The sequence below is a fragment of the Polyodon spathula genome, chromosome 9 (assembly GCF_017654505.1).
Source record: "Polyodon spathula isolate WHYD16114869_AA chromosome 9, ASM1765450v1, whole genome shotgun sequence".
In the NCBI taxonomy this organism is placed as follows: domain Eukaryota; kingdom Metazoa; phylum Chordata; class Actinopteri; order Acipenseriformes; family Polyodontidae; genus Polyodon; species Polyodon spathula.
Genome location: NC_054542.1, coordinates 34,138,769 through 34,151,268, shown reverse-complemented (window position 1 = coordinate 34,151,268; position 12,500 = coordinate 34,138,769). Strand labels below are relative to the sequence as shown.

General features: G+C 38.3%; 1 protein-coding gene across 3 annotated transcripts in view; it reads left to right on the top strand.

Moving 5' to 3' along the window:
* The window catches only part of LOC121320697 (fibroblast growth factor 14), a 168,207-nt gene that overhangs the window by 137,260 nt on the left and 18,447 nt on the right, over positions 1–12,500 (top strand). The window lies entirely within an intron of this gene.

The window sequence follows — 12,500 nt, the reverse complement described above, 5'->3', positions numbered from 1 at the left end:
TTTAAAAAAAAGAATATGTACAGTATGTAAAATGTGAACAACTACACTCTAGTGAGGTCAAACTGAGGTTTCAAGCTATAGGTGCAGTATTTATAGGACTGCTTGATATTGACTATTCAACCTCCATATCTCTGTTACACGGCAAACCAGCAATCCCTTCAGGACAGTTGACAAGAAACTATAAATATAATTACTTTGAATTGAATTGATCTAGACCATAGTGTGAATGTTACTGGGATATGATTGACAAGTGTATTGTTGTTCAAAGTTAAAGTTTATTCCTTGGTAATCAAATTTCAGAATGTATATTCAATGGTTCTCTAAAAGAGCACCCTGGTATAAACCTGTATGAGGCCCAGCTATCGATTTGGACCCAGTAACTCTGAAAAATGAGCTCATTACAAATGGATGGCTTTTCCTTATCTGTCACCTAATTGCTACAAAATACAGTTTCAATGATACAGGCTATTTAAATACACCAATATAACAATAGTTACATCTAGAAAGGAGATGGCAGTTACATTTAAAAGCTTTTTCAAGCATTCTTGTAGACTTTTAGAAACGGATTAATTCGTTTAGCATCTCTGCAGGGGATATCCCATAAGAACCTGTTTGAGATACATATTTTCAATGTTATGGAAACTGCCAAATTGTATTCTTTCTGGTTTCCAAACACTTTGAGAGATTGGCTTCCCAATCACTACACAATATTCAGTTATACCGTAGGTCTTGTCAGTGATTTCAGTAACGTTTCTAGCTACCTAATATGGCAACAGACTGAGTTGACATTTCATTTTTCAGTGTTATTTCAATGTAGGAAACATCATTAACCATTCCACTAGAAAAGTCAGTCTTTGTATGGTTTCTAAAGCGTTAAAGGATAAGCAGATGTCTAGCATTGCTTAATGCTTGTTTATGTGTGACTAGGGATACAAATTCTTTTTGGGCTGTCTGCAGCAAATTTCTCACCGGCCTTCAAAAAAGACATTTCTTAAAACGCCTGTTACTAAGGCCTTGACATGAAATATTTTAGTTGCACTGTAGGGATCGAAAGCTCCTGTTAAATATTTGAGGGTACATTTCCCTCCCACACACAAGGCACCGAGGAGCTTGTCTGAGAAGACAGCTTTGTAATGTGACAGGTGACGGTTATGTGTGTGGTGCAGTAGAAACCAACAGACAATGTTAACCTATCAGTGTGGTTCAGTTGGTGGAGATAGGCCCCCCTGCATCCTATCATCTCCTTTCGTCAATTAAATCTACCTTATTTAGCTGTCAGTCACCCCTATCTAGCTGTTTGGGGTTTTTTCATTTCCTTCCCTCCTGCTCTAGAATGTCAATCGCGTTTGCATCGGTCTCCGCTGGAGGTTAGAGATTCCACTTTCTCCAACCCTTTGTTAAGCTTTGCTTCCACAAGCCAGAGAGGACCCCTGGCCAAACCCCTCCTTTAGCATGCATGATCCCTTGTCGTCTTCTTTTTCATATACCAATGCCTCTATTTATGTGAGGGTCCCCAAGTGGTGGGACCCCTCTATTTCATGTTGGGCGGAACTTCTCTCATGTGTTTTAATACATACTAATCCATGTTTTTCTTTTTTCGGTTTGCGAGCCTCTTCGTATGTCGGATCATCTCAGATATGTTGACCCCTCTTCGTATGTCGGGTTACCTCAGAGACGGAACCCCCTTCTGTATGTTGGGCCTTTTTTATATGTTACTAACTCCATGTCTTTAATCACTACATCAGGTGGCCTTCCTCCACCCCATAAAATGAAAAAGATGGGATTTACTGAAGCCTGCATTTCTTCATCTTGATCTAGCAGAATGGAACAAGTGATATGTATTTTCAGCTTTTGTTCACTGAGATTTAGATTAAATAAGGAGAGATGTCATCTCTGCATCACATTTTAAATTCTCTTGGGTAGTACTCTGTGGGAATTTGTTCAGACTAGTACAATTTCTGTAAAGCTCCTTCTATAGAAAAAGGTTTGGCGTTTCATGCCCTAATGGTTTCTTAAAAGTTTTCCACCTCAATTCACTCCATTGGCAGGCAGCAGGGGTTTCTTTATCTCACACCCACACTTGTTAGAACTATCTTTCACTAATCTCAAATTGACTCACTGCAGCATTGTTATGAACCAGTAAAATTATGCCCAATGGATAACTCTAGAATGGTTTTACACTCTGTGCAATCTCTTACAGTAATTCTGAACTTCAAAAAAGTGACTTTAAACACATACTGTAATAAGAGATATAATGGTGGACTACAGCAGATATTGATTGTAACATAAAACCTCTCCCATTTTCCAGAACTCTATGAATTGTCATAACAGAAATCATTTTAAAGCTACCGTGGTAAACATGAGTCTTTCTAATTGATGTCACTGTGAAGGATTGCCCAGTTTACTTTGACTCTTAATAAAAGCAAATACTGCATAATATGAAAATAATGTTAGCAATATTAGACAGTACTAGATAGATACAGCGGTATTTTGAATTTGTACATTCTAACAGGAGGAAACAAGAAGAATTGTGCACCCTCTAATCCAATTTGGGATGCTTTCACTATTTCCATGCAAGTGCACTGCAGGTCGGGTAAAATCCATGCATCTCCATCCAGTAATAAATAAATAAATAAATAAAACACTATGAAACAAAAAGTGATCTCCCAGAGATAACACACAAGTGGCATAGATGTTGAAAGCTATATCTCACCATTTTTAAATTTGAGAAAATAATGCATAGGGAATTATTATGCTATTCTCCATGCTTTGGATGTACTATAGGTGAGTCATTTTTATTGCTTATTCCTGTTGTATACCCTTTATGGAGACTGTACACAGTTTAAATACATACTGGAAGCAAACAAACCTGAAAGCAGTGATTATTTTGATGGGCACTACTGCTTTAATGTACGTAAGCTTGCAAAGTAATCCCAGTAATTGTTACCCAATATGTATTACAATCACTCTGTAGACACTTTTCCTATGTGAAAGATGCACACGTAGGTCAAATGAGTATTTGATTTTAATTGGCAAAAAAAAAAAAAAAAAAAATTGAAATGCCTTTTGTGCTTTTTTCAATGCTGCACTTTTGTCATGAAGAAACACAATCTGCATTGAAAATACAGGAGTTGCATTTGGAAGTTTGAGTTCTTGTTTAGGAAAAACAGCTCAATGTTTTGTTTTTTATACTGGGCTAGATTCCCAAAGCTATGTACTTTTATCCATAGCATGCCAAATACAATTCTAAAATTAATAGATGCATCTTAAAACTATTTACAAGCCTCTGCATTAAGTATCTGAATTGTTTATTTATTTTTTGGCAATTTTCTTGGGTGTGTTTTTCCGTTCTGAAAACAAAATGGCTGATATATATATATATATATATATATATATATATATATATATATATATATATATATATATATATAAAATATTTCTATAACAAAAACGTAATGCATCCCAGTTGTTTGTCATTTATTTCCTTTACAAGAACTCAGACTGTCAGAAGATTCAGACTTTGGCTCCTCTTGCCTGTGCCTATCATGTTGTTTTTCTATGACTGACGTGTTTTCAATGTCTCCTGTGTTCCTTCATCCAATATCGATATTAATGAAAATGTATGTCACATAGTAAAATGTAAGACCCATGAAATGATAGCTATACATGTTAGGTAAGATTTACGGGATTTATTGCACCATTTCTGTGTATTTTAAGGATATGCTTTGACTCCAGGGTTCAGACAGTCACTTAATTACTAAGGTCATGTTTTATTTAACAAATTAGTTCCCCTTCAAGATCAACATGATAGCAGATGTTAATATTTCAAAATTCCCTGGTGCAGTGTAGTTAGCAAAGTCAGTTATTCAGATTTTACAAATCATGTCTTTATGGAATATTTGGTTATATTTTTAGTTGCAATTACAAATCCAACAGGATCTTTAAAAAAAAAAAAAAAAAAACTTTGATTGACTGATATTAACTAAGATAAAAAAAGTGTATTATCAAATAAAAATTGCTGCAATAATAACAATACAAAAAATACTCTGTGAATACTGAAAACACATCATGCATTTCAGCTAAATTCACCATGTCCGTTTTTATCGTGAACTTAGATCACTTCTTTATCGCTAAAATGAATGATTTTAAGTGTCTTACAAATAATAGCCTCCCCGTTTTAAGGGGTTGGAGAATGAAATAACTATTTAAGAATTACCCAGGGAAGGAAGAATTTAGCCAGGCCTGCGTGTTTACCTCAGCTGGTTAATAAAATTAATGAAATCCCCTGTTATGGGGTGTTAAATGGCCTCTTGAGTACACAGGACCCTGATTTAACATTTCATCTGCAGGATGGCACATCTGCAGAAGACTATGAACAGTGCTCCCTGCTGAGCAACCAATGCATCTTTATACACTACAGTATCTGGGTGTCCATACTGACCAGGCGCAACTCTGCTTCTGATAACTTGTGTTAGAAGTAGAGTCCAAGTTGTTTTTGGCTACAGACTAATGTAAAGGAAACCTCATTAAAAACTAGGAACATATTTAGGGGTAGATGTACTAAAGTGTTGCGCCTGTCGCAATCGTTGCAAACCACATGCAAACCAGTCGGAAGTGTAGCGTGAAATGTACTAAACAAACACAACACTGTTAGCATCATTTTACTGAATGCTTTGCAGCCGCAGTTCTTATTTGTGCTTTAGACTTAAGTTAATATGCGATTCTGGGCGTTCCTGCAGAAATTTGCAAAAACATTTTAATTGAAGGATCAAAAATTGTAATAATATGTACTAAAGCTCTGGGAAATTGCGACACTTATAATTGCATCAATTTGTTAAGAATTTTGAAAGCATTTTTAAACAGTTGCAGTTGTTTCTGGCGTTTCCCAGTCTGCTTTTTCTCGTGTATTGCCAGTTGTGCTCTATGTATTTTTAAGACGAACATCCAGTACCTAATTTACACTAAAGTCACGGTGTACTTACAAGTCTTGAAAACAAATTTCTATGACATTTCTGGTTTTCCCAGCGTGTTGGGAGCAATAGGCTGCACATGTGGCACTAACCTCTCCAGCTCATTCTGAGCATCTGTATAGGAACATGATCTATTGTGTGTTAATTGTCTAGGCTACTAAGTAGACCAAGTTAAAATTAATAATAAAAAATAAATAAATAATAACAAAAAAACCCCTAAAATCATTTAGTTTCAGTTTAGAATAATATTTTATTCGCATTGCACATCAATGTGTACAGTGCAGCAGCATGATTTATTTTGTGTTACCAGTAGCCTAAAGTAAAAATAAAGTGTGCTAGGTATTCATTTGATTTTACTACTGTACTGTTTACTGTATAGGCCTATTTATATTTGTACATAGTGTAATGTGCAGCGTATCCAAAACACATTAGTATTATTTCAGCGCAATGACTTGTATTTTAAATACACAGTATTTAAATAGGTAAAATGAAGACGGAACAGAATGCATTGTGCAGATGCCGTTTACATTTAATCAAAAACAATGATATTTTGATTCTTGCACCCTTGCATGTATAGACGTTATCCTTCGGGCTCCCTCTGCTGCAGCAAACCACAACTCAACTGTCGCTATTTTATTGAAAAAATGTCGTACAACTCTCGCTAGAGATCTTGCTAAAATGATGGATATAATATTTAAATTTGTATATTGTGGCTGTCTTCATTAACATATGTTTTCTTAGTACACACAACAAAATCAAAATGTGCACTTTGCAAACTGTCGTAACAAAAATGCTAATTGCAGTATGTTTGTGCTGCGACTGGCCCATCTTAGTGCATCTACCCCTTAGCCTTATGAAAAATAACCATATTTTATGTCCCGTAGGCACTGAAACAAACAGTTTTCGTTTAACAATGCATGTCCTGTCAGATGGCATTATTTCAGAATGATTTTACTATATGATTTTCAGGTACCTTGTGTTTTTAAAGGTTTGCAATAAGGCTTGGCTCACAAATATTGTTATTTTAACACAGCTTATAGAAGTACTGCCCACCTTAATACTTTCTAAGTAAACTTGTCCCTATTAAATAATAATCATTATAATTGGCTGTTAAAGAGTTTTACTGCCAGCAACCAATCAGAGCTGTCCTTCTAGCATCCAGCCAATCGCAGTCCACCCTCTGAAGAGATCTGTATGTCAGTTCCAAGATAAACATCCATGTTCCACCATGACCAAGGTTACCCTCAGCTAGTGTTGGTCTCTTGGGAATTTGTGGCCAAATATCGCAGTGTGTGCCATGTCACTTTATTTCACCTGCCTGAACTATAAAGATGTCTTAGTGTTATGAGTTCCAGTTGAGCATGTGAAAATACTGGAAATCGGATCTGAATCCCTCAAAATCTACAAACCATTTTGCAGGATGCTCCTACATTGAATGTGCTTACAATAAGGTCACTCTCTTGTCATGTTATTTATAAGTACAAGCAAATGAAGCGTACAGCTCTTACAAATCTTAAGGACTGAACCACTCAGCAGTTGAACAGTTTGAAAATTGGTTTTACTTCCAGTACATGAATGGAACTGTGAGGCGAGAGTGTATTAAATGGAATGTCCAGACAGTAATTTATGTGTACAGAAATAAGTATTTTTATTATCTATACACAACAAAATAATTAAATAACAAAAGAAAACAAAATGGTGTGAGGGAAGGAGTGCAGGGGTGAAATCCAAAACAGACCGTGAGAACTCGTCTTTAATCGTCTTCGTGGCGAACCATACATAAACAAAAAAAGACAAAGGAAATGTTAGTGTTTTTTAAAAAATCCCGCTGCATCAAACTAGTCTCTCCCTCCACCCGTTACTCCTCCTATTTTACTTTCGGACCAACCCCGAACACAGTAGTACGTTCCCTTTAGTATGTAATGTCCCGCCTCTGTAGTCAGTGGAACACCAATCCCCAACTGACAAGTGTCCTTATCCTTCACTTGACTCCAGTGGCTGGAATTTACATACTCGTACTTCTGCCCCTCACCAAGGTGCCGCCCCTCAAGAAGATGACTTTTGCCATGGTCACGAGATCTTGGTAAGGGAAGTCCCGAGTTGGTTTGATGCCATCTACTGTCGGGAGGCTGAATCACAGACCGAAATCCCTTTGACTCATCGCAGGAACTGTCTCTTTTTTATATTGTTATCGTTAATATTGTGCACATTTCAGACTCCTGTGATTGAGGAAATAGCAGAAACCCAGCTTCATGCATTAATGAACAATATGTTTGATCTATACAAGCTTACCAGGGTCCAAACCCCCCCCCAGACTATTCCATGGATTATTATTATTATTATTATTATTATTATTATTTTATATATTATTTATTTATTTATTTATTTTTACTCTTGTAATTAATTTCTTCCAAGCTGTTGATGAGTCGATAATGCTGACATCAGCATAAGACACTTACTTACCTCTTGACTACAGAGCTTGCTCTTTTGTTGAATGGTAAGACATTCGTCTTTGAATCGTTTTGGTTTGTGGTTTGCGTCCAGACCTTGTCTCACCATTCGGTTCAATGGGCTGAGATGGAAACTTATTACAATGGCACTCGATGGGAAGAATTCTGACTGCTGTGGTTGAACTAGGTAATTAAATATCCATGCTCTTTATATTATTATAGCTGTAGCATGTATACTGGCTTGCGAATGATTCTAAAGTCACTCCGAATCCTTGGGGACAGCACATGGTCGCGATTACGAGCCAGAAGAACGCCTCCTTGAGCCTAGGTGGATGCCCACTTGTTTTGTGCTAGAGGATGAGCTTTGATTAAGCAGGGGGAAATGTAATGAATCTCCTCCTAGTGGCTGATCAGTTAATAATACTGACAACAGCATGAGACATGTACTGTACTTGTATCGTGCTGTATCTGCTGAGTCATGTGATTCTCCCATAATTCTCGCAACTGGGAAATCATAGAGGCTTAATGTACTTTAATGAGGTTCAGCTCTATTTATTCTAAAGAATAATTTTATATATTGTGTACGACACTTTTTGTCATATAAGAGATGTGGTCATGTGCAATATACAACACTGTGACTCTGACAACCATTTTTACTGTGTTGGTAAGTAAGCTTCACCACAGGAATGATACATTGCAGCTATCACACATTGGGGGTAAAGTGTTTTTCTCTTCATTTGTAGTAAAAGCTAAAAATCAGGAGCTGATGGAATCTTTAAAAGATTATTAACTTCCTGCATAAAATAACGACTTTTGTGAAGGGCTTGGGCTTGTAACAGTAGGGTTATTTACTATATTGCCACTCTTGTTTTTCTGACATACAGTATTGTCTCATATGGCAAATGAGAAGCACAGTTCTCCCTGTGCACCAGTATATCAGAACAGTTTTCATTTTCAGTCCCATCCAGTGCTGTCAAGACATACTGTAGATAGCCAGGAAGCAGAAGTATGATGAAGGGCAAGGAGAGGGCAATGATCTTATAATGAGGGAGGGTGAATGGTTAAAGCAGATCAGATTTATTTTCTTTTAGTCTTCTATACTGTCTATTTTTTTTTTTTTAACTACAAATTTTAGATCATTCATGTTTTGCTTGTTCTTTGTATACAGCTATTGTATTATCAGACTCGCACCCCAGAGCAAAGGCTTATTTTTGTCTGACAGATAACAAACTTGGGAAGACTGAATAAAAAGGATATTGATTTACAGAGCAAAACTACTGATGTAAAAATAGCTCTATGGGAGGAATGCTATTTATTTTTATTAAAGGACCATACAAAAGAGCTTGCTAACATTACTGCTTTTATCGAGTGTCTGATATTTAAGTTGTGTGTAACTGTATATTATCTTGATTTGATTAGGATCTTCGCAATTGTTTTTGACTATTTAGCTCTTAATATGTTTGATCCTCCACCACAGAATGCAGAGCACTATGGATGATTGATTATTGATTTGCTTTTGCAAGTAAGTACTTTTTTGCCAAATTTCATCTCGCCAAATGGTATTAGGAAACTGATGTAGCGTTTGTGGCCGAGACTGAAAATCAAATGATTTAGTGATGTTGTGCATCTCTCGTTCCCCACAGGATTTCAAACATGACGGGTCTCTGAATTAATTGGAAACCTAATACTTTCTAGCTAAGCTCTCTGGATGGGTTTCTGCATTGTTCTTGCTGAATGACCAGGAAATTCTCAGTGGGCATCAACCGACAGTTTCATCTCTTTATCTCCTGTGCATTTATCTATATTCTGCAGGCGACAGTGCTTTGAGATTGGTAGAATGTGATGTGTGAGAATAATGGCATTCTAATTAAATCGATGAATTCTCTCTTACAAGCACATGTGTTAACACTGAATCCATGCCCTGTAGCCAGTTTCCCTACTGCAAACTCTCAAAGGAATTCAGAGTGGCAGTATGTTTTTATATCACATACATTATGTGTATTAATATTGAATGATGACTTGAAATCAGGAACAAGTAGGTTAATTTGAAGGCCTTTGTGTATGGGATGTTACCTGTCATTTTTTATACTATTCCTTAAATAAAAAAATAAAAAAACCTTTATGGGGCGAGTCAGAACACCATACCATGTCAGCTTTGAGGCAAAATTCAGAGGGCCCCTTTCTCACTACGATCTCCATTTCCTACCTCAATCCTGTCTCAATCTAGTCCTCCCGCGTAGTCTGGATGAGGCCAGCTGCACGTAGTTCTGGGTAGCAAGGTTCCACCTCCGCTCCCGAGCTTGGTCTTGAAACCTCATTACCAAGCTTACCCCCCGCCGATATGTCAGTCTAGGGTGGGCAGAACTGGAGCTTCTCTTTGGCTCATATCTTATCATATCATATGTGTGAATCGTGCCCAGGCTCGTATCATATCCTCTGCCATCACCACCAAGCCATAGCGCGGTATCCTCCCGAACAAAGGGCTTCATGGCTAGGCCTTTTCTGTCTCCACCATTTCCAGAATACCGTATCAACCCTATTGGTATAGCGTCAAGGAAGATATCAGGAAAACGTCAGATTATCGATTTATCAGCACCCCACGGCCAATTCACCAGCAGCATCAATGTGTTTATCCCTCATGACCAGTTTTCACTGCAGTATACTACAATATCAGATGCCATCAAATGCATAAGAATAGCAGGACATGGCTAGCAAAAGCAGACATCACAGATGGCTTTAAAGTCATGCCCATTCACCCCTCTTTCTAGCAAGTCTCATTCTACTTTTCAACTCAATTACGTTTCGGATGTCGCAGCAGCCCCAAGATAGTCGACTCACTGTTGGAAGCACTCTGCTGGATTCTGTTACACTTGCCACATTCCCTTCCTCCTGCACCTACTAGACAACTTCCTCCTGATATCACCAACCTCACAAACAACAGCGCAAGCAATTGCGCAACTAAGAATGCTCTTCTCTACCCTGGGTGTCCCCCTCTCTGAAGAGTTCCTTGAAATTACCCTAGATACAATTAAATTTGAAGCCCGCCTTCCTCCTGCCAAACTACAGCGCCTCTGCAAGCTCATCAGATCATTTCAAAAAGCAAAAGCAATAAAAAAGAGAGATCTCCTATCTCTCCTTGGACACTAAAATTATGCTAATTGCATCATCCCACAAAGCAGGACATTCATGACCCTCTGTACTACCCCTCAAAACCTCAAGCTTCTATCCTCTTCTGTCCCGGACTCACTTTTCTATGATGATTTCATAGCAGCTCCAAATCTCAGCTGGTCCACGGTGCCTCACATGCAAGATTTCCCGGGCTGTTCAGGTCCCAGTGGTTTTCAAACACTCTCTCCTCAACAAAAATCATCATCTGTGTTGGAACTGTATCCTGTTGTAGTGGCCGTCTCTCTTGGGGACACCAATGGCCACGAAAATCCATTCTGTTTTTCAGTGACAACACATCCACAGTTCATACTATTAATAAAGTCCGGTCTTTATCTCCATTAGTCATGCAACTACTCTGCTGTCTGGTCTGGATATCAGTGTCAAACAACTTCATTATACAAGATCGCCACCTACCGGGCATTCTCAATAACGCTGTTGATGCTTTAACCCGAGACATTCTTTCCAAACTCATCAATACATTGCGAAATAGCTGCTTCAATCCAGCCGACGACCTCACCATGGAAACAGCTTTCCAATCCTGGGTCTATGCCACACTGACCTGTCCCTGGTTCCCAGCATCCTCTTCATCTTACATCTACAAGTTTCTAAGACTGATCAACTGCAGCAAGGGCAGTTCATCCAACTATCTAAAATTGACTTTCCCTTGTGCCCATTTTCATCCATATCCAAATACCTCGCCACCAGGAACTATGCTGTCCCTACAGACCTGCTATTCACGGACATATCCAGGACAGTTATTACAAGACATTGGTTCTCCTCCCATCTATCGGCTCTCACTTCAAGAGCCACCCTGCTGCCTCAGTTCTATGCACCGCACTCCTTCCGGATAGGAGCAGCTATTTCAGCAGCAAGCACACCTCATCAAGAGCCTGGAGCACTGGTCTTCATCAGCAGTAGAGACTTGTATCAGATCATCTCCCTCAGACGTTGCAACAGCCCATCAGTCAATTGTTAGCTTACCCGGAGTGGGGGTGCCCTCTCTGCCAGGACCACCAGAGGTTTTTCCCCATTAAAAAAATTAAACAAAGCAGGGTTTTTTTCCCTCTCCACAGCACAGATGGCCTCTAATCCATTGTTGTCATACTAACACTGCACCTTGTTTTTAATGTTCCTAGCTTACAGTGCCTATAGAAAGTCTACACCCCCTTGAACTTTTTTCACATTTTGTTGTGTCAGTGCCTCAGAGTGTCATGCTTTTAATGCATATAGAATCCAGTATATATGAATTGAATCTACAGTATATTCTACTCTCTGTATTTGGATACTAGAGGAGGACTCCTGTAGCCTTTATTGGAATGAGATCTAGTGACTGGGCATGTCAAATGTGAAGTCAACATTGTAATCTTCAAACCAGTCTTTGTTCTCTCCTGGACCAATGTTTAGGTGCATTTTCATGTGTGTACTGTTCATTCCTGTTAGGAAAGACTTTTTTTGAGAAATGTAGGTAAGGCTGCATGTGACCTTGGCTTTCCAGCTGAGGACAAGTTGGATGAGTTTGCACAATAATATGTCATTGTTTATTGATAGAATGCAGTCTTCCATGCTGACATCTGAAACCAAGACAAATTGACCAAACTTTTTGACTTCTTTTGAGGTATGAGAGTGAAATACGGAATGGATAGAAGTTCAGATCAGAGAAGAAAAGATTCAAAAGCGAACCTGTGTGCTCAAGATTTGACATTTTTTATGCAGGTTTTATAGTCGATTAATACTAATGGTCAGAATCCCTTCTGAGAGAAAAAGACCGGAGTCAGTTGGCATGGCTGTTTAGAAGAATCCTTCACCCAGTGTTATTAGAGTTCAGATTTAATGAGCATCATTTTAAGCACAGCCAGGACTGTAGGACTAAATCCCCTGGAGTAGGAAATGTTCAGCATGGGAGACAGTTTTG